The sequence below is a fragment of the Protopterus annectens genome, chromosome 6.part0 (assembly GCF_019279795.1).
Source record: "Protopterus annectens isolate FY-2018-M chromosome 6.part0, PAN1.0, whole genome shotgun sequence".
NCBI classification, from domain to species: domain Eukaryota; kingdom Metazoa; phylum Chordata; order Ceratodontiformes; family Protopteridae; genus Protopterus; species Protopterus annectens.
The window spans coordinates 560046362-560068882 of record NC_056737.1 but is presented as its reverse complement, the minus strand read 5'-3'; positions in this window follow the sequence as shown (position 1 = coordinate 560068882).

Sequence of the window (22521 nt, the reverse complement as noted above, 5' to 3'; positions counted from 1 at the left end):
GTACTTTATTTTCCAATTGTGGCAACACTAATTTTAGCTGTGGAACCAGTTGCAGGCTGATTGTGAGAATAAGAGGTTGGGGAGAGTAGAGAGTAGTAACTCATGGGATACCATGTCAAAGGCCTTTGAGAGATCTAGAAATATGGCAGTAGAGAAGAGGCCATTGTTTTTGTGATGAAGTATAGTGTTGGTGAAGGAGAGCAGAATGGCGGTAGTGCTGTGATATGGCCTGAAACCATGTTGGGTTTTGGAAAGGAGATTATTAGCTAGGAGGTAGTTGGAGACCTGGAACACCTCCCCCCCCCCCAGGCTAAAGATTGCAGGGTGTCTAAATGGCCAAATTGTTAGGAGTTATTAGAATCTAGTAGGGAAAAACAATCTATAGACCTGATTTCAGCTGTGTCCTTTCTGGGTATATACCTAGTTTGAAGCAGACAAAAAGTGGCAGTTTAAGTACCTTTTGCCTCTATTTTACAAGTGGGCAATTCCAGTGTATCTACTGGGTTATCTTTTTTTGCCTAGAGCTTTATCTTGGTTTACTGATAACAAAAAGGAAAAGTTAACTGGGGAATGTATTTACAGCAGAATGGGGGTGGGGGTGCAGCTGCAGTCCCTAGCCATGGGTAGGGTCAGTTATTTCTGCTTTAAATCAGGTACTTTCTACAGTAGCAGGTAAGAAGGAAACTTAGACAGACACCTACAGTAACTTATTTGGTTTTTAAAGCCCTTGAGTCCTTGTGGCTGGTTTCTTCACTGCAGATGCGGCCAATGGCCAAGGATTCAGCAAGTGGAGGACTGAGAGAGAACCCATTTGCAGGGACAGTGTTCACTAAATGAAAAGATGGAGACAAAAACAATCATTACGTTAAGGTCTCTGAAAGGGGAATGAGAGAGAAGTGCTGTAAAAAGTAAGACAAAAGCACTAAAATATGAACAGTTCTACCCTCGGATTCACGAATCCTCTGTGTAAGACTAAATAAGTCTTACTCAGAGGCTGCAGTTGAATGGTATGATGTCAGCGTGCCATGAATATTCATGAGGGCACGCTGACTCAACCCCAACTCTAACACGGACCATGCAGGCAAGCAGGGGGCGTGTCCGACTGCCGAGAAGTGTAAAGGTCTACGCCCCTGCAAGTGTTTGAAATGCAAAATGTCAACACACAAGAGTGAGTCCGCTCAAATGTCCATGTACCCAACACCACACTCCCTGACATTGTAAACCCCCAGCACAGTTATAAAAAGTAAAACATTATTTTTTTTTTCTAATTTCCAATATAGCTGCCCGTATTTGCGCGGGTGTGCCCATTGCTTAGCTGCAGTTAGCAATCTCGACATGGAAGAGCATAACAAGGAATGTGTATACAAATTATGCCAAATAGTAATGGTGTAGTGGTAGAGCGTTTGCACAAAGAGGAGGAATTCACGGTTCGAGTCCCACCACTCCCCTTCCTATTTTATGTTCAAAATGAGTATATGAAATAAGTCCTGACAGATATGATAACACTTTTACTAAAAAGCATTGAAATGGCCTATGTGTCAGTGAACAAAATGTAAAGTTATAAAGGAACCTGACATATAATTGTCAGCAGTTAAGCAGCACTTTACCCAGCGCAATGTAGTTGCCCATAGCTAAATCGCACTTTACCCAGCACAATGTAGTTGCCCATAGCTAAATCGCGCTTTACCCAGTGCAATGTAGTTGCCCATAGCTAAATAGCACTTTACCAAGTGCAATTGGTTTGCATGGAGGTGCGCACCGCGCCAACCAGCGCACCGTCGGGCAACGTGGAGCAACGTAGAGCAAAGTTGCTTAAACACAGCCACGCCCCTTAACCTGTCTGGACAGTAGTAAAATAAAACACAATGATAAGGTTTAAACCCAGGACACTGTGCACCATAATCAAAGTACTGAACCACTAAGCCACGACAGCTTAGGATAAGCATCCACTGTTAACATATATATAGTACTAAATGTTAGATTAACCATTGCTAAGCAGGTCTGCAGTCAGCTGAGAATATTCAAAAACGGCCAATCACAGAAAAGTGCGGGAAATGCTGCATATTTAAGCTGCATAGGTGGGAATACTCACCATAACTGATTGTAGCTTCCATCTGCAGTTAGAATGTCTGGTGCTGGAGAGGGTACATGCTTTAAAGCACAACGCTGGGGGCATCAAGCAGTCAAGATACATGGTTTGGCTCCTAGTCCATTGGCATGAGACTTGACTCCTGCAGGGCCAGTTCCAAGGAACGGAGTATAAGGCAGAGGCTTGGAACCGGTTGGCTCATGAACTCACCAGTGCCACAGGTGTCCCTCGGACTGGTGAGCAGGTCCGTCACCACCATGCAGACCTGAAGAGATGGAAGCAGGACCTTCTGAACCAGTGGATCCAGTAGGCCCGTCATATGCATGATGCCCCACTACTAAGTAGGTAGCCACGGAATGCAGTATGTAAGACAAGCTAATATAGTCTAAATAATGGATAGGTATGTTTCAATATCCCTTCATTTACTCCACAGCTGCAGGTGTTCATGCTATGATTCAGCAAGCCTATGCAGATAGGCTGCTAAGGCTGCGCCACCAGGCAGGTTAGTAAATATTCTGCATGTATTGTTACATGATATATGTGAGTGAGCATGACAAAAGTGTTTTAGACCAATAATACAGCAATAAAATGTCCTGATTAAATCCTCTGCATGTACTGTTATATAACAAATGTCAGTGAGCCAGAAATAGTGTACTAACCCAGCAATCAAGGTAGAATAAGTGTGGAATACTATCTCTGCATGTACTGTCATAACATATAAGTGAGCAGGCCTGAAAAAGAGTGTTGTAACCTATCAAGAAAGGTATACTATATCCTGAATATGTCTTTCGTATGCACTGTAATATCAAGTAAAGGAGACAGCCTGTAGAAAAGAGTGTTCAATGTAATTAATAAAGGTATAAAACTTGGAGTGTGTCTGTGTCACTTACTTTGAAATGTTGTACCCTTGCAATAAATAAATAGTACTGTTGTATTAGGTGTTGTCAACCCACAGTTGTGCAGTCCCATAAGAAGTGGATGAAGGAAGTGGCAGTAGCTGTGATGCATAAAACATTTATTCCCTGAATAAATCCTCTGCGTGTACTGTTACATATCATAAGTCAGATAGCCAGGAATAGAGTGTAGTAACCCATGAATAAAGCAAAAATATGTCTGGAATACTATCTCTGCATGCACTGTCATAGAAAATAAGTGAGTGAGCCTGAAAAACAGTCTTGTAACCTATCAATAAAGGTATAATATGTCCTGAATAGGTCTACTGTATGCAGTGTAATATCAAATAAAGGAGAGAGCCTGTAGAAAAGAGTTTTAATGTCAGTGGCGGCTGGTGACTTCAAATCACAGGGGGGCTGCAGGAGATGCTGAATGGGCGGGGTCAAAGGGAAGGGGTGTGGTCAACCATAAAGGGGAGGAGCTATGCACAAAACCACAAAAAAACTAACTTTAATTAAATACGCTGCCCTGGGTGGCAAACCATCATTATGAAAGTCCAATCAAGACAAAAATAAGTGTAGAAGAATAAAAATATTTCAATGCATTGGCTGCATGACAGCTTACTTAATATCTAGATGGAAACAAAAGGTTGTGAGGCATGAAAAAATAAATTACTTTTAAATACATTACTGGAATGCCAGTCAAAATCAAGTATAAGAAAACCAGAAGCACTCAACTCAAACTACTTCTCCTTGCACTGCAGTTCTAATTATAATATATTCAGCTTTATTAAAGTACCAAGCAACATGCTGAAAGTAGAAATCTATGTGATGCCCCACTTGTAAAAATGTTTCTTATCCAAAAAGACCTGCTGCCTGACAACGTTTCATGGGAAAACATGATAAAAGTAAAAATGAAAAGCAAACAAGAAACAAGCTCAAGATACATTGCTTAAAGGATTACTGTACAGGTTATGGACCACACATGATTGGCATTCTGTTTAGTTTACGGGTAAAGCCTGTAGAGATGACTGGAAGTCTCCAACAAGTGTAATGAGCTTTTTAAAATAATGGAATCCTGTCCTTTAATACCCAAGGCTTATACATTATCTAGTCAAGTATTCTCTGCATGGCAACAACAGAAAGGCTTTCAATGTTGGCAATTCTTTAACAGTATGCTTATTAAAGCTTACTTGCATCTTACGATGTCAGACAAGCTTACCTTATGGTCATTAAAGCATTGCTACTTAAACACAGAGCAACAGGCACTTTGAGTAATAAGCATAAATCAACAGTACAAAAATATGACAGAAACCAGACCATTCTGCAAAATCAAGGACAGATGAAAAGCCACTGTAGTACTTATGCAGTGTGTCCTCCCCATCCAAGGTAGATACAACTACTCCTTGCCTTGCTTGGACACATCCAGAGTCACTACATGGGGAGTGGGGTGCAACAAGCATGTCACAATTTGAAATCTCTCTGGCTGACTGTGATGGCCCTGACACATTTGTCATACCTCTCAACTTCAAGAGCAAGAAATCTGGACAAAGCCATACACAGAAGTGGGACAAAGGCACAACAAGAAGGACAATTTTTAAATATTGCTCTAATAAACTTAGAAAGATAATAGAATAGGTCTTGCATTAGTATGAATTTTCTGAAGGGTATAAAATCTGAAACTCAAATGTCTGTCATTTTCTAACTTCAGTCTTTAGTGATTTGTCACTAATTTGCCAAAAACACAATTTTATGAAAAATGGACCAAAAATGTGATGCAAAAATATAAAATAGACACACAATACAGCTTCTACCTGTCAAAGAAGGGACACTTTAATATTAGTACTGCTACCTTGAGCAGCTGACAAAATAAAAGAATCTACATGCATTTCAAGTAATCTATAACTTTGATTATTACAGTTATTTCTTAATTGTAAACCCTCCATGTTTTCTTCCAAAATTGCTATTTTGGAGGGATTATTAGGGGAAGAGCAACATTTTGAGCCAAAATTGGGGACAGTTGAGAGGTTGGCTATGCCTAATTCTATAAAAGCAATTTATTTGCATGTACCTCTCAACCTGTTAATGCAGTAAATCTGAACAAGGCCAAATATATTGGGGCACATATAAACAGTACTAAAAATTGCTCTTGTATAAATTGAGACAGTTGATAGAACGGCTCTTACTTTAACATGCATTTTATGAAGGTTATGAAGTCTGAAACTTATTATTTAGTGACTTCTGGCAAATCATTTAGGAATTAAAACTACAAATTTTATGAACAACAAACCAAAAATAAGAAGCAAAAATCTATTCATTCTTTGAAAATCTGGACAGTTGGGAGGTATAGTTCAGCTGGGCCTGTCTGAGTTTGCTGCCCTTCCCCTGACAAAATAATGGTTGAACTGGAGCCTCTGCAGCCATTCCAATTAACCATTACTTGGCTATTTCACTCCATTTACCATAAACACTAATGTGCATACTGCTTTACTTCAATGATTGGACTTCATTTGAAAGTTTTATTTTGTATTTTACAGCACAAACATTAAGTAATCTGTTAAACAAAGCAATGCAGTCTCACAATGAAAACTTAGCATTAAAACTTCTCTGCCCTTGAAACTCACATTCATTGAAACCCACATTCAAAGAAAATACATTTTGCCAGTGGCAGATAAAGATTAATTTTGGGCTGTTTTCGAATCATAGGCCTTGCATATGAAACATACATGTGCTCTTTGATACACCTTCCTCATTGTACTAAAATTATATTCCTTGTACAATACAGTACACTTGTTAGAGGGTGTTTTAAATTTGTTTTGAACATTTTTCCAGTAAGCAATGAAACAAAACATATGCACCCATAATGGCAAAACTGCCCAGTTGAGAACATTTATCATAAAAAGTCTACTCAGACTTCCACAGTCCACCATTATTAGTAAATATACACAATTCTACAGTCCACCATTATTAGTAAATATGCACAATTCCACAGTCCACCATTATTAGTAAATATGCACAATTCTACAGTCCACCATTATCAGTAAATATGCACAATTCTACAGTGCACCTTTATCAGTAAATATGCACAATTCTACAGTCCATATTCAGTGAATTCAGTTCTTGCCATAGCTGTCAACCTTAGCACAAAAACCTGACAAGCCAATAATGGGGAATACAGTCCCAAAATAGGGACAAATTTAAAATATTCATCTTATAAACTTAGAAAATTGCTAGAAAAAGGTTGTGCTACTATGTATTCTGAAGAACATGAAGTTTGAAATTCAAATGCCGGTCAATTCTACTGCGGACAGAACAAAACAATTTTCAGCAGAGACGAGGATTAATACTGCAGACACGTCTTTGTAAAATGGCAGGGCATCAGAGCAAACCACACAAACACAGGCAGGAGATGCAGACTCCAAACAGAAGCCACCCCAACCAAGAATCAAACCAGAAAACCTATAGCTGTGAGGCAACAATACTACCACGCACCATCAATTATGCAAGGAATTAAACATTCAGAAACCTGAAGTCTGAAATTCAAATGCCTGTCAATTTTACTGCGGACAGAACAAAACCAATTTTCAGCAGGGATTAAAACTGCAGACACGTCTTTGTAAAATGGCAGGGCACCAGAGCAAATCCACACAAACACATGGAGGAGATGCAGACTCCACACAGAAGCCACCCCAACCAAGAATCAAACCAGAAAACCTATAGCTGTGAGGCAACAATACTACCACTGCACCATCAAATCTGCAAGGAATCAAACATTCAGAAACCTGAAGTCTGAAATTCAAATGCCTGTCAATTTTACTGCGGACAGAACAAAACAATTTTCAGCAGAGATGCAGGGATTAATACTGCAGACACGTCTTTGCAAAATGGCAGGGCACCAGAGCAAATCCACACAAATACAGGGAGGAGATGCAGACAGAAGCCACCCCAACCAAGAATCAAACCAGAAAACCTATAGTTGTGAGGTAACAATACTATCACTGCACCATCAATTATACAAGGAATTAAACATTCAGAAACCTGAAGTCTGAAATTCAAATGCCTGTCAATTTTACTGGACAGAACAAAAACAATTTTCAGCAGAGGCAGGGATTAAAACTGCAGACACATCTTTGTAAAATGGCAGGGCACCAGAGCAAATCCACACAAACACAGGCAGGAGATGCAGACTCACACAGAAGCCACCCCAACCAAGAATCAAACCAGAAAACCTATAGCTGTGAGGCAACAATACTACCACTGCACCATCAAATCTGCAAGGAATTAAACATTCAGAAACCTGAAGTCTGAAATTCAAATGCCTGTCAAATTTACTGGACAGAACAAAAACAATTTTCAGCAGAGACGAGGGATTAAAACTGCAGACACATCTTTGTAAAATGGCAGGGCACCAGAGCAAATCCACACAAACACATGGAGGAGATGCAGACTCCACAGAAGCCACCCCAACCAAGAATCAAACCAGAAAACCTATAGCTGTGAGGCAACAATACTACCACTGCACCATCAAATCTGCAAGGAATTAAACATTCAGAAACCTGAAGTCTGAAATTCAAATGCCTGTCAAATTTACTACGGACAGAACAAAACAATTTTCAGCAGAGACGAGGGATTAAAACTGCAGACACATCTTTGTAAAATGGCAGGGCACCAGAGCAAATCCACACAAACACAGGCAGGAGATGCAGACTCACACAGAAGCCACCCCAACCAAGAATCAAACCAGAAAACCTATAGCTGTGAGGCAACAATACTACCACTGCACCATCAAATCTGCAAGGAATTAAACATTCAGAAACCTGAAGTCTGAAATTCAAATGCCTGTCAAATTTACTGGACAGAACAAAACAATTTTCAGCAGAGGCAGGGATTAAAACTGCAGACACATCTTTGTAAAATGGCAGGGCACCAGAGCAAATCCACACAAACACAGGCAGGAGATGCAGACTCCACACAGAAGCCACCCCAACCAAGAATCAAACCAGAAAACCTATAGCTGTGAGGCAACAATAGTACCACTGCACCATCAAATCTGCAAGGAATTAAACATTCAGAAACCTGAAGTCTGAAATTCAAATGCCTGTCAAATTTACCGCGGACAGAACAAAAACAATTTTCAGCAGAGACGCAGGGATTAAAACTGCAGACACATCTTTGTAAAATGGCAGGGCACCAGAGCAAATCCACACAAACACAGGCAGGAGATGCAGACTCCACACAGAAGCCACCCCAACCAAGAATCAAACCAGAAAACCTATAGCTGTGAGGCAACAATACTACCACTGCACCATCAAATCTGCAAGGAATTAAACATTCAGAAACCTGAAGTCTGAAATTCAAATGCCTGTCAAATTTACTGGACAGAACAAAACAATTTTCAGCAGAGACGAGGATTAAAACTGCAGACACATCTTTGTAAAATGGCAGGGCACCAGAGCAAATCCACACAAACACAGGCAGGAGATGCAGACTCCACACAGAAGCCACCCCAACCAAGAATCAAACCAGAAAACCTATAGCTGTGAGGCAACAATACTACCACTGCACCATCAAATACGCAGGAATTAAACATTCAGAACCCTTAAGTCTGAAATTCAAATGCCTATCAATTTTATTTAACATTTTTAATCAGGACAGTCTGACTTGGAACAAATAAACAAATTTTCAGCGGAGGCCCAGGAAGAAATAATGCAGACATGTCTTTGTAACATGGGAGGGCACAAAAGCAAACCCACACAAACACAGGAGAAGATACAGACCCCACAAAGAAGGAACCCCAGCCAAGAATCAAACCCAAGAACCTGCAGCTGTGAGGCAACAATGCTACTACTACACCATCAAATATCAAGCATTACAACATTTACAAACCACAGATATTATGAGGAACAGATCAGATCAAATATGAGGTAAAAATCTGAAATTTTTTTACAAATGGTGGTGGGTAGGGAACTCAAGTCTTTAACACCTGCATACAGGGTACAGGGTTCAAGCCTGAGGCATTCCCTACCACACCACCATAAGCACCTGGGGCATTTTCACACACACACACACACACACACTCCAGTAAAGCACAAGCACCATACACAAAGAAAAATAAACATTGTAAATTGAAAGGCACCTTACCTGAATGAATACATCCAGAGTTAACGTCCATAATCCATACATCCTTCCCGCAATACTGAAGACCCGAGATCCACATGCTCCTTCCCGACGAGATCCCTGAGGCACTGTCCCAGTCCCTGCTGCTCCTCTTGCAGTCGGACCGTCCCATAATCCTGGCGGTCTGTGCACTGTAAAAGCGCACAGACGCTCCTTGTGTCCCCCTATGGGGACGGCGAGCTGCCCTGAGCATGCATAGACCGATAAGCTGGGACTCGGTCTGAATTTTAAAAATATTTTTTATTTTTTCATTTCTTTTTCTTTCTCTTTTTTCTTTTTGAGGGGGCTGCAGTCCGGCAGCCCTATGCCACGAGCCGCCCCTGTTTAATGTAAATAAGAAAGGTATAATACTTGCAGTGTGTATGTGCCAGTTACTCAGAAATGTTGTTGTACCCTTGCATTAAATAAATATTACTGTTGTATTAAGTGCTGACAACCCCCAGTAGTGCAGTCCCATATAAAGTGGATGAAGGAAGTGCCAGTAGCTGTGAAGCATGTAACAGTCCTCAACAGTTGTTAAATGGCTGACATGCATAGGTAAATCTGGCACACGAGTAGCCTGTCAAGGTGTTCCCCAGAAATGTTAGTGTGCTACCTGAAAAGTAGGGTTGTGTAGAAAATCAAGTGAAAAAGTCATGTGAGCACATCCAGATGTGCAGATACATAAAAATGTAAATAAAATACAAGTATGTAGCAGTAACATCTGCATCTTGGACAGTTACTATATCAGATATAGGTCAGGTATATAATGAAGTAGCCAAACCCATTACGCAATAAAATGCATGTTGCCTAGTGTAATAATACATGTAGGGGATGTACACCTGCAGTCAATAGGAATGTAGTGTACAGTTAAAGTACTAATAAGATGTTAATGGAGGTTTCTTTTTACACCCTACTCCATGTGCATAAACAATGAAATTCCACACCTCAATGGGTATGTCTAATCTCATAACATTTGTTGGGACATATGTCCTATTGTTATATAAAATCTGCATTTACTTTGATGCATGTCCCCTGTTAAAATACCACAATCTTGGTGGCCTGTTGCCACCAATCATCCCTGCATGCTGTTGTAATGTCCACTGTCGTTCAATACATGCATGTGTTATGCTTGCTGTTCAACTGTTGTAACCCTGGTGTGTTGGGTTAATGGGAATATCACTGTATGCTGTTACAACAAACTTGGAATACTGTTGTCTATGTTGTAATTAAACACACCTAATCACAGAACGTATGGGAAGGCCGGTCCCAGCGGACCCACCTGTCCCTCCTCAGCTGGCAGTTGCACCTGGTACCAGCAGGTCTGGTGCCCAGCCCGGGCTACCCTCCTGCATTGGTCCTATGCCACCTTCGGGTGGAAGTGCTGCTGGGGATGGGGCTCACCCCCCTGCAAGCGTGGGCAGAGAAGGGCCTCCTGTCACGCTCCGAAGGGTCCTGGTTGTGGTGTGTAGGGAGATCCAGCGTTTAGTCACTGATCCCCTATGCCAGCTCAAGGCGAGAGTGGTGCGACTAATGGGTGAGCCTGCCCCTCCTACGCAGCCCCCAGCAGAGCAACCCTCAGGTCTGTGAAGGTCCAGTGGTGACTGCCCATGGGTGGGGATCTCAGTCCCACTGTTACTATCTGTGGGCTCATGGGCTTGTGATTTCCAAACATCCGTCCCCGTCAATTGCGTTCACCCACCCCATGTGTCATACTCCACCCAGTATGCGTCTTGTTTGTCTTGTCTGTTTACCTACCCAACCTACCTCCCCAAATATACCTACTTCCTCTACCTCACTTTCCACTCTCCCGTGGGGAAAAAAAAAAAAAAAGGTCAATCTCTACCCGCAAAAATATTACGCCCCATACATAGCTGCCCATTTCGCACACATGTCCGCTGGACATGTAAACTGATAATTATAATTGGCAGTACAACATACTTTGTTGCCCTCACCCCTCTCTCAGGGGTGGAAGGTTTCAAATTTCACTCAAAATTTGCTACATATGCACAGCTGTTGCTGTTAAAGAAATGGGCAGCTATGGACCTTCCCTACACCCTTCCTGCACATCCCGAGCTTGTGTACCTACTGTCTTTCCCTCTTTGTGACCCCTTTTTCACCACTTTCTTATCTCCCAATTTTCTTTTCTTTCAAAGAAATTAGTGCGGGGGTTAGAGGGAGTAAGCACTTTTAAGCAGTAGTAAGCGGGTTTAAGTGAGTGTGTGCATGTGTGCGCTTAGCTAAGCATCGCTAAGCGTCCCGCAAACCCACGCAAACCCGCTTACAACTGCTTAAAAGTGCCTTAGTCACTCTATGTCAGGGCCCTTGTTCTGCTCAGCAGCAAAATAAAATACCACTGTCAGTTTCGAACCCCCAGACCTTGGACACATTAGGCTGCATGAAGTACCACTAAGCCACAACAGATATAGAATAACTTGGTGCTTCAAAAAATATATCATACATTACAATGAGTGAATGTAAATGAAAGATAGAAAGGCCATAACACAAAGCCTGTTCTGTGGATCTTTACCAGCAATTGTTGTGGGATTGCATTACATGAGTGTGATGTGAGAAGCAGCCAAGCAAGCAGAAAATAATGTTACAGAGGCACTTTACAACCCCCACACAGCATCATAGCAAGACAAACACTGGCATATCTGAGTAGGGCAGAGGCCATACCTCCTAACTCAGTCAACTTTCCAGGGATGTCCCTGATTGTGAAACATATTTTAGCTGTGTCCCTCAGAATCCCTCAAAAAAGTACTGACGTCAGTCAGAAAGGTAGGCTATTACACAATGAATACTGACAATAATAACAGTAGACACCGCTTGTATATCATGAAAAGAGTACTAATCCATATGCACTGCTTCACTGAAGTATACACCTACTGTCCCTATTATGTGTAAGGTGTACCTCACTTTCAGCTACCTATCCCTGACTCCATGCAAAGATGTATCTGAGTGTTCCATAGGCCCGGCAGAGGCACAAACACACAGGCATACAGGCTATACTGATGTTACACACTCTGCAAATAGCTTTGTTAGAACCTCCCCAAGCATACCCTTATGTAGGAGTATAACACAGAAATACCAATGGATGTAGCCATGTACTGGTAGCAACTGACTGTAACAATGCCATTGTAACAGTGCTGAAAACACCTGTGAGTTGCACAGACAAAGAATGACAGTGTAACCTCTGGCTACCATCTGGGTAGGTACACAGTTGGGAACTATGCAGACAGACAACCTGCCCTGATAAACCCACAGGTACACACCAAACCTGCAAGTCCAGTAAGATAATATTCACACATTGATGCATAATGCTCTCTGTATGTAAGCATCCCCCCCCCCAATTAAAAGATACTTGTGCGTTTAGGGTCTACCAAGTGTGTAGGTAGGCATACTCAGTACAGGAATTATCCAGTTGTCCTGCGAACCCTGTGCTAATGTCAACACTAAAAAAACAGAAATCCTGCAGACGTCAGTGCATTAATATTCCCAGTATAACAGTTCACAAACAGTTCATGAGGCAAGAGAATATGTCTCAATAACAACATTTGTATGGCAGTTAATTATATGAGTAGAAAATAAACTACATAGTCACATAAATGTTGTCTAAGCATTTGTAGTGGTGAGTAAAACTCTACACTGATAGCTCAGCATTGGAAGTGGCAACAGTCAGGTCTGAGTACAACATGTACATCACTGTCTGCACCTCTAGCTTCATTTATAAGATACATACCAACCTTCTGACTTACACAACAGTGTCCACAGCAAACAAGCATGGGCCCTACTCAGGAAATCTGAAAGGGCTATGCCTACATACCATAGCAATTTATAGCATTGGATTGCTATGACAGTGAGTACTGCAATTACCACTCAGCAGGCTGTATGCATTTACCAAATGCTGGGCAACAATTGGTGCAGAGGGCATCACATGCACATGTGCAGATACCTATAAAAGCAGAAAGTACATGCTATACCCACATGCAATCATTACATTGCATGTTCCAGATAGTGAACAACTCCAAGCAGGAAAAAATAAATAAATAAATAAAAAACAAACAACAGTGCATTTCTGTACCAAATAAAAACAAAAACATCAAAGCATACATAGATGGACCTGGAAGGGACATACAGTTATGTAACAGTTTGTAGTTACTGGCAAGTAGTAGATGGTTATGGTTAGTACTATAGATCCTCTGATACATGCATATGTGGCAGCAGTAGGTATGTATGCACTGATGCCATGCATAAGTATTGCCATGGAGAAATTGTTGTGTAGCTGTGTGCAGTGGGACATAAGTGTGACATTTGTAGCTCAGCAGTACATGCCAAACATCTGAACATGTTATCTATGGTCTGTAAGTACTGCATTTAATGGCAGTTTGGGGGAGTACTGCAAACACCTATATAAACTTGGATGTCACAGATTAAGACTTGCATGATAGTCACATAATGTGTAGCATAGCATTGGCAACCGCTGTAGCAGGCTAGCATTGTAATGTATCACTTGCAGCTATGTATACCCTTGTACTATTACTGTTTACACACATGTGACAACTGTCCATGTTATAGCAAGGCCCAACAGGTCATCCGTGAGGTGTATGGACTTACAACAGTGTGGACCTTGTGTCTGTATGGCACACACATATGTTGAGATACATGTGTGTCTGATTTATAAGCATCTGAACATGTGCATAGAGCAAGGGACATACTGCAACTGTTTGTGAAGGGCGGACATTTATATGTTGGTGCAGGTTGTTATGTGCATATATATATGTAGGTTGTAGTGTGTATCAAACAAGACAGCATACAGTGCTGGCATATGACATGTGCTGTTCAAATGCTGTGGGTATGCTTTGTTAGGTATATAGTCTTCCAGATAGGGGGTCCTGATAAACATATATGGGTTGAGAGCACCTTCCATGCATTCTGCACAAGACTGTGAAATATCATTACATAACTGTATCCCCCTCAACCTTTGCATAAATGATATTCCCTCCATGAAAGGTGGACTATATATGTGCTGATATGCATATCTATGTGAACACCAGTGGATGTTCAAATGTACGCTCCAGCTGAATGTTGTACATGTATTGCCATCCCTGTTGTTAAAAGCTCTGTACCCATGAACTAACACATAGGTGGTAGTGTACTCAACACCGAAGGTGTGATAAGAGACTACGGGACACAGGTGGACAGTAGTGTACCTAATTATGATCACTGTGCCACACTAGTCATGCAAACCTAGTATAGTCCACATGTCAGTAAATGTGTGTTATCCGTGGAAAAAGAGGTCAGGGTTCCACTCCACTCATCAGTCATAACACCAATCATAGAGTACAATGTCCCTGTTGGTATGTACCTCAGAAGACATCCACAGCAACAGCAGATGCCAGACACATACCTCACAAAGAGTATTACCAGACTCCAACAGATGCCCTATGCTGACTGTCTTAAAAAAACACAGCTACACTGTGTTGCATACTGCCTACCCAGAGGCTACCCCTGCCTAACATACAAATCTATGGCAAACCCACAGGTGTTGGACATGCTCCATGTAAACAGATGGAACACCAGACAAGATACCACTCTACTGATCTACACCTTGTAATGTAAAAAGCAGAACACGCTCGGCTGGCACATCATCATCACAGACACATACCATACTGTGGAACCAACTACCTATCAACAGCATATGAAGGTCCTCATTAGCAGTTGCCATCAATAACCATGATGACCGCATGTGAGATAGGAAACACAACCCAGTAATCACCCCTGTGGCTCTGCATGACAGGGGCACAGGAACCTTCATTACATGTGTGGTGTAGTGCAGGGTACCATATGTCTAGGCTTCCATAGGCCCTATGGATAACAGCTTATCAGCTATCTAGGACACGATACACACACACATGTACCTGTTGCATCACATGCTATGTGAGGTTGACTGTGTGTGATGGAGAATGTGTATGTGAATGTCTCAATGATGTGTATATGTGTGATAGCCTAGTGGGGATCTGTGTATACCGTAGTATGTAGTGTTGTAGCTCTAATCCCATCAATAGGTCCGTATGCTATTGCCAGGCAGGAAAAGCAGTATGGCATACATTGTGTGTAGTCCCATGATGTCAAATGGAGTGTGCATTTGTAGGCTAAAGCAGTACATGTATGCTTATTGATTGTTAACACTAGTGAATACAAATCACGTATGGACTGTAGTACTACCTGAAGCTGTATGCCTCAACTGCACAGTATGGTTTATATCCACATGGCTTGATAACACACTTTTGTTTGTTACCTGTAGTCCTCACACATTACATACCTCAGGCATGAGGTTATGTAGGTGCTGACACAAAGTAATGTATGATACACAGGTAAATGTAATCTGGGTTGCCATACCTTTGTGTCTTGTAGGTATGTCTGATGTGTGTGTGGGTATGCCTGTAACATGGCCTCGGTGGTATGTGTGTCACAGGATATAGGTGCATATCTAGCAACATGTATAGTGTAGTACAGCAGTATGCCACCTATAGTGATGAATGTGTACATATGTTACTGAGGGGTTTGCTATCAACAAGTAGTGCGGTGTACTGGTAGTACCATAACTGTACTGCACATTGATTTCAATGGATGACAAATGTCTGTATGCATTAGCTTCACATACACCTCCTGTGGTTAGGTGTTGCATTGTGTCACATACAGTGTTCCATGTACTGTTGTATAGTCCAACATACTGGTTTCACTTTGTGGCTGTGCAGAACATGGTTTGGTATATAGTATGTGCCAGGCACTGTCAGGCAGTTGTGGGCTTAGCAGTCATATGTGGCATTAAAAGTGTGTATCTACTGACAGCCAATAGGTTGCTATATATGGCATTTCATTGATGTCTGCATATTAGAATGTTAAGTGTGCCACATGACTTTTTCTCAATTACTGTTTAATTGTCTTCCAGGGTTATGGCACACAACAGAAAGCCAGCCTATTCCCCTGAGGAGGAGGAAGTTATATCAAATGCACTCATCCAACATTATAACCTTCTGTTCTCAAGATCCTGCCAAGACCAGCATGGTCGCACTGCACTGTGGCAGGATGTTGTCCATCGAGTGAATGATGTAGGCATGCATAACCGGACATATGAGCAGCTACGCCATCACTGCAGTGATTTAATCAGACATGTCCGGCAGCATGCCTCCGATGTCCACATACAACAGCTTGCCACAGCTAGTGCTGCTGCTACACATCCCCCCCTCACCAGAGTGGAAGAGCTGCTCCTCAGCATGGTGGCTCCTGGCCAACCAGTACAATACACCTGTGTCATCATGGTGGCCGGAGTCACCCAGCACAGTGACAACGAACATGCAGGTAACATGGCATATCCATAGACCACTGTTATCCCAAGTGTTATAATATGCATTAATCAGATGTGTACTGTGTATGCAGAATATGTGGAGCCTGGTGTCATGCAATACTGATAATTCGGGACATTATCTGTATGCCTGTGACTGTCACCCCATGTACTACTGTATAATTGCAGACTCACAGCAGCAATGCCATAGTTGTTGACACTGACATACTGTCTCATATCCTTGCAGGTCCCTCTGGTGTGATAGCAAGACAGCATGCCCATGCTGGTGAGTGGGCTACAGTCAATATAGCATATAACATGTACATGTCATAGGAGAGTTGTAGACCATATACACATGTTAAACACCTACACATAGTGCATGCTCTGCATGTTCTCTGTGTGACTATGCACTTCCCAGTGACATGAGTAGCTGACTCATACACATGCAATGCACAGATAATCACAAACAAGTGGGGTACACTGTAGTGGACATTGTATAGGCAGAGCCAATACATATGCGCACAACATACTCCACTTTGTCATATGCAGTATGTGTTAATATGATACACGTGGCATATGTAGACACCTGCTGTAAGGTCATACTCCAGTATTCCATATGTCATCAACACAGCACACATACTATACCTGGGGGTAGAGGCCTATCATGGGGAGGTGTGACATGTGTCAACACACAACACAGTCATGTTAGGCAATGCTCCCTATTGAACACCTGACATGCCCATGTAATGACTGTTTGTGAACTGTTAAATGTAGCCTAAGTGGTGCAGGTCAGGTACAGGAAGATAGTTGCCAGTGTGACAGGTGTCAGTGGCCTTGAGTGACCACATGATGCTGCCTGATTATGCCTCATGGTACTACACTACATCCAGTTACAATACCTGCAGTACTACACATAGCATTCATTGTTATACACCTGACAGTTGTGTGCATCCGACCATGGTTTGTATACCTGTGAGTGATGGTGCACAGGACATTGGAAAGTGTTTCAGACTTGCAGTGCAATGTTGTGTACATGTACACATTGTGTACCAGGGTGAGGCCAATCATTGAACAACACACATGCATCAATGACATGTATACTGTTATCTACAAGGACTCTCTACACTCGCATTGCATGCTGTTGAGCAACACACATCCTGCATGCTGACACGTGTGATAGGACTCTTTGGCTTGTGATACTGTACTCCACCATCAACCACTAATGACTATGTTCCATATTGCTGTTGGTGTGTGTGTGTCAACTTGAATGTGTAGTGTATTAGTGCGCATGTGTTCATGTGTGCATGTGTGCATGCGTTCATGTGTTCATGTGTTCATGTGTTCAAGTGTTCAAGTGTGCATGTGTGCATGTGTGCATGTGTTCATGTGTGCATGTGTGCATGTGCTCATGTGTACATGTGTGCATGTGTTCATGTGTTCATGTGTGCATGTGTGCATGTGTTCATGTGTTCATGTGTGCTTGTGTCCATGTGTTCGTGTGTGCATGTGTTCATGTGTTCATGTGTGCATGTGTGCATGTGTGCATATGTGTTCATGTGTGCATGTGTGAATGTGTGCATGTGTGCATGTGTGCGAACAACCAGTACAGATGGTAAAGTGGGCTTCCTGTCTCCCTCTCACAGGTGCTGAGGTATTGTTGGATGGGTGCAGCAGGGAACCTGAGATCACTGACACAAATAGTGACCATGATGATACATGTGTAGTGGCACAGGCATGTTTGACAGGGTCTGTCAGTGGTCCACCAATAGACAGTACACAGCTTTTTACCCCATCTATGCACACATATGTACTGCCATTACATCCCTCAACACCAATGGCCTTAGGTGAGGAACAGCATATCATAGGCATTGACCAGGAAAATGTGGTATCTATGGCACATGCAACCCCACAGAGCAGCCATGCCCAGACACCCAGAACGGTACCACATAGGCATATGTCCAGGGGTTCTCGTGGGAGCATCGCTGGCCATAATGCCCCTGGCAGGCATGCCCGCACAGGTCTCACAACCTCAGGTATGTTCCGGGCTGTGATGCAAGCACAGGCACATATGGAACGGTACACCAGGCAGGGACTAAGGGTGCAGAGGGCTAATAACACCGTGATCAATGACAGCATCCATGACCTTGCCGGTGCCATCCGCAATTACACCAATGTCATTGATAGACGTTAGGGGCAGACACTAGATATCCTCCGCAATGTTACGCCCATGTGCCAGGACAGTGCAGGATGGCTAGGACGTCGATGTGGACGTATGCCAGCAACATCCTCAGCTGGCAGCCATCGTGGATGACACCCAAGTGCCAGCCGCTCCCATAGTTGCAGTACCAGCCCCAGCAATGTTGTGGCTGGGCTGTCAGTAGACTGTCTGAGATGACCACGTGCACATGACTCTGGCCAGTCCCAGCAGGGACATGGGTCCAGTCAACATCCCTCTGCCTCTGACGATAGTACTCAGTCTGGCTTAGTACCCGATACTGTCTGTGTCACCCCTGCCAGGCACAGGTACTGTGTCCGTGGCTGGAGACAGTGATCTGTACAGCCTGGCAGATACAGTCTGTGGCTTTACCACAAACTCCTGTATTTGGCAGCCACAAGGCGGTACTGTGTGCATGCAGACACACGCACATACTACTAACACGTAGGGCTAACACATACACACACATCACATCAACACTGACCCATACTGTACTGTTGTCCCTCACACACACACACACACACACACACACACACACACACACACACACACACACACACACACACACACTCACACACAAACATGTTGATTGGATGGGTCATTGTCGGGGTCTGGAAAAACAATCACACACCCTGTGCATATGATAAAACTGTGCCACCTCCTGTCATCTTTGACATTAATGCAGGAACAGGATAACATGGTGCTGATGCACAGGGTGACCTACTAGCAGTGTAGCAATGTTAGCATGTTGTGAACAGTAAAGTGTAATGATATCCTTGTAAGTGTATCTGAGCAGGCATTATGCATCACAGCAGTGATTATCAATTTTGTATTGTTTACACCAGTGTTAATTCCAAACATGGATTGTCCACACATGTGCCATTTGGCTGATGTGTGTGGTACTGGCAGCATGTGTTGTTGAGTGGAAGTTACGTGTGTGATGTGTGCAGTACAGATTTCAAGGTGTACATTTGTGAACATGGTGGAGGTGCACTGTTTGCATGTATGTGCATGGTGGGCACATGGGAAGGGTGACATGCCCTGTATTACACAGTGTTAATACTTCACATTTCCTATTGGTGTCCAATATGCATGTCACTACACATGTCACAACTTGGGTACATGTGTGTATGACATGGTATGACACTATGCTATGGGTGATACTGTTGATATCGGTCATTGGTTAGCATTCTGGTAGCGTACATAACCTCAACAGCCTGATTTTAACCAATCATTAGATGATGTCTTGACAACTGCCACACAGCTGTAGGATGCACAGTAGCATTAGAATCTTTCCGGTATTGTACTATACCAGTTACCATTGGTAATGACCACCACACATTCCCATGACCACTCCTGTTTGGCATGTGTCTGTCCTAGGTACAAGCAGAAACACTAGGGATATGTACGTCCACATGTGGTGATGCATGCAGTGGCCTACAAAGCATTCCCCGGATTAGACATTTATCCTCAACAAGGGTATCATGCAGACACATACCTGTTAACAAACCCTTGTTGTGAAGCTATGAGCCAACAATAGCATAGTCATCCACATTTACCACACATAGTATCCTGATAGTACCACATTGGTAGTAGCACACAACATGTAGCAGGGGTACCGATGTGTACAAACAGCCACGTGTTATTTCATCTGTCCTTTGATATCCACATTCCTAAGGCTATGCTGATGTCCCTCAGTGTATCACATAAGCATTAAGGGGTCTGTATGCATATACACAGAGTTGTTGTATACCTACAATGAATGGCCATTATTGACAGACTGTGTTGTGTTTGAACATGTCTGTCATATGCCACAGGCATACACCCACACTCACACTATTCCATAACAACTGTCATGTGTGTGTGTGACACAGATGACCTAGAGCACAGCTCACTACAGTGGCTGGACTTGTCACATACATACATATGTGAGCTACGGTCCAGGAAGCAGCAGCAACAACTGTCAATGGTAACAGATGTAGTCATGTTGACAGCAGGCTTCACACCTATGAAGTGAATGAGGTCACATGTACATATATGTCTTGGCCACACAGTGACCAATTTAGGTCACATGTACATATGTGTATTTGCCACACAGATACCTGCAGTGTGCAATGTACATACTGTTGTTTTACTGATATGTCATACAGTAGTAAAAGAAAAATCCACAACACATTGTTCAACAGTGTCACACACACTCAGCAATTGCAGGATTCAAACCCCTATCTACCTATGTCATGGTACTAGACAAATATGCATTACCACAATGTGCCATATGCTTTACTGGGAGCTTTTATTTCCATTGCTGTATTTGTGGGATACTGACATCATCAAACCGGCCAAAGGGGAATTCACCTCTTTCAATGTGTTTTCACAGTTTCCAAAAAGGCCACTCCTGTCATAGGATTAGACACACACACAATCAGCATTTGCAGGATTCAAAACCCCTACTTAACTATGTTATAAAACTAGGGAAAAGACATATTAACACAGCACACTATATGTTTTACTGGAGACGTTTATTTCCAAAGCTGTATTTGTGGGATAATGACATCATCACACTTGGCAAAGAGGTATTCACCTCTTCTAATGTGTTTTCACAGTCTCCAAAAAGGCCACTCTTTTCAAAGGGAATCTTACACACATACATTCACAGGATTCAAACCCCTACCTAACTATGTTGTGACACTAGGGAAACACGCATTAACACGATGCGCTATATAATTTACTGGGGGGGGGGGGTTGTTCATTTCCAAATCTGTATTTGTGGGATACTGGCATCATCACACTTGGCAAAGAGGTATTTACCTCTTCTAATGTTTATTTTATTTATTTATTTATTTATTTATTTTATTTATTTATCATTTGTTGACCGGGAAAGTCTGACTAGGTTCCACAGAGCCTGTTTTCAGCGAAGGTCCGGGGAGAAATGCTCCAAATGTGTTTTCACAATCTCCAAAAAGGCAACTCCTCTCAAAGGGAATCTTACACACACACATTCACAGTCAGCACTTGCAGGATTCAAACCCCGACATAACTATGTTATGACACTAGGGAAGATACGCATTAACACGACACACTATATGCCTTATTGGGTATGGTAATCTCCACTGCTGTATTTGTGGGATACTGACATCATCAGACTTGGCAAAGATGTGTTCACCTCTTTTAATGTGTTTTGAAAGTCTACAAAAAGGCCACTCCTCCCAAAGAGAATCTCACACACACATACACCCCCACACACACACAGCAATTGCAGGATTCAAACCCCTACCTAACTATGTTATGACACTAGAAAGATACGAATTAACACAATGCACTATATGCTTTACTGTGCAGTTTTTATTCTCCTGCTATATTTGTAGGATGCTGACATCATCAGACTGGACATGGTAATGTGTGCACTTAGTGTTATGCAATCCCAGGAATAAACCTTGTGGGTCAGCAGGTGTGAACATCTTGAACAGGAATCCACAATTCATAGCTTGTGTGATCTATCTGTGGACAAATTGCCATTCCTTCATATGACAATACATATTTATACACATTGTTGGTTTTGTGGATACAACATGTGTCTGTGATGTTGATAAAGGGCTATTCAAAGTCTATGTGGGACCTGTGTTGCTCCTTTCAGTGATGTATGTCCTGGGTGGCTGCCTTGAAAAAAATCTAGCAGGTTTGGGGAACATGATCTGCTCATTAACATACCACAGACGTTTGGGTTGTGTGTTTGTCGGATTACAATAGCTCTGTTCCTGACTGCAATCATGATGGACTCCATGGCCTAGCAGTTTGGACTTCATAGGCTTAAAGGGCTATA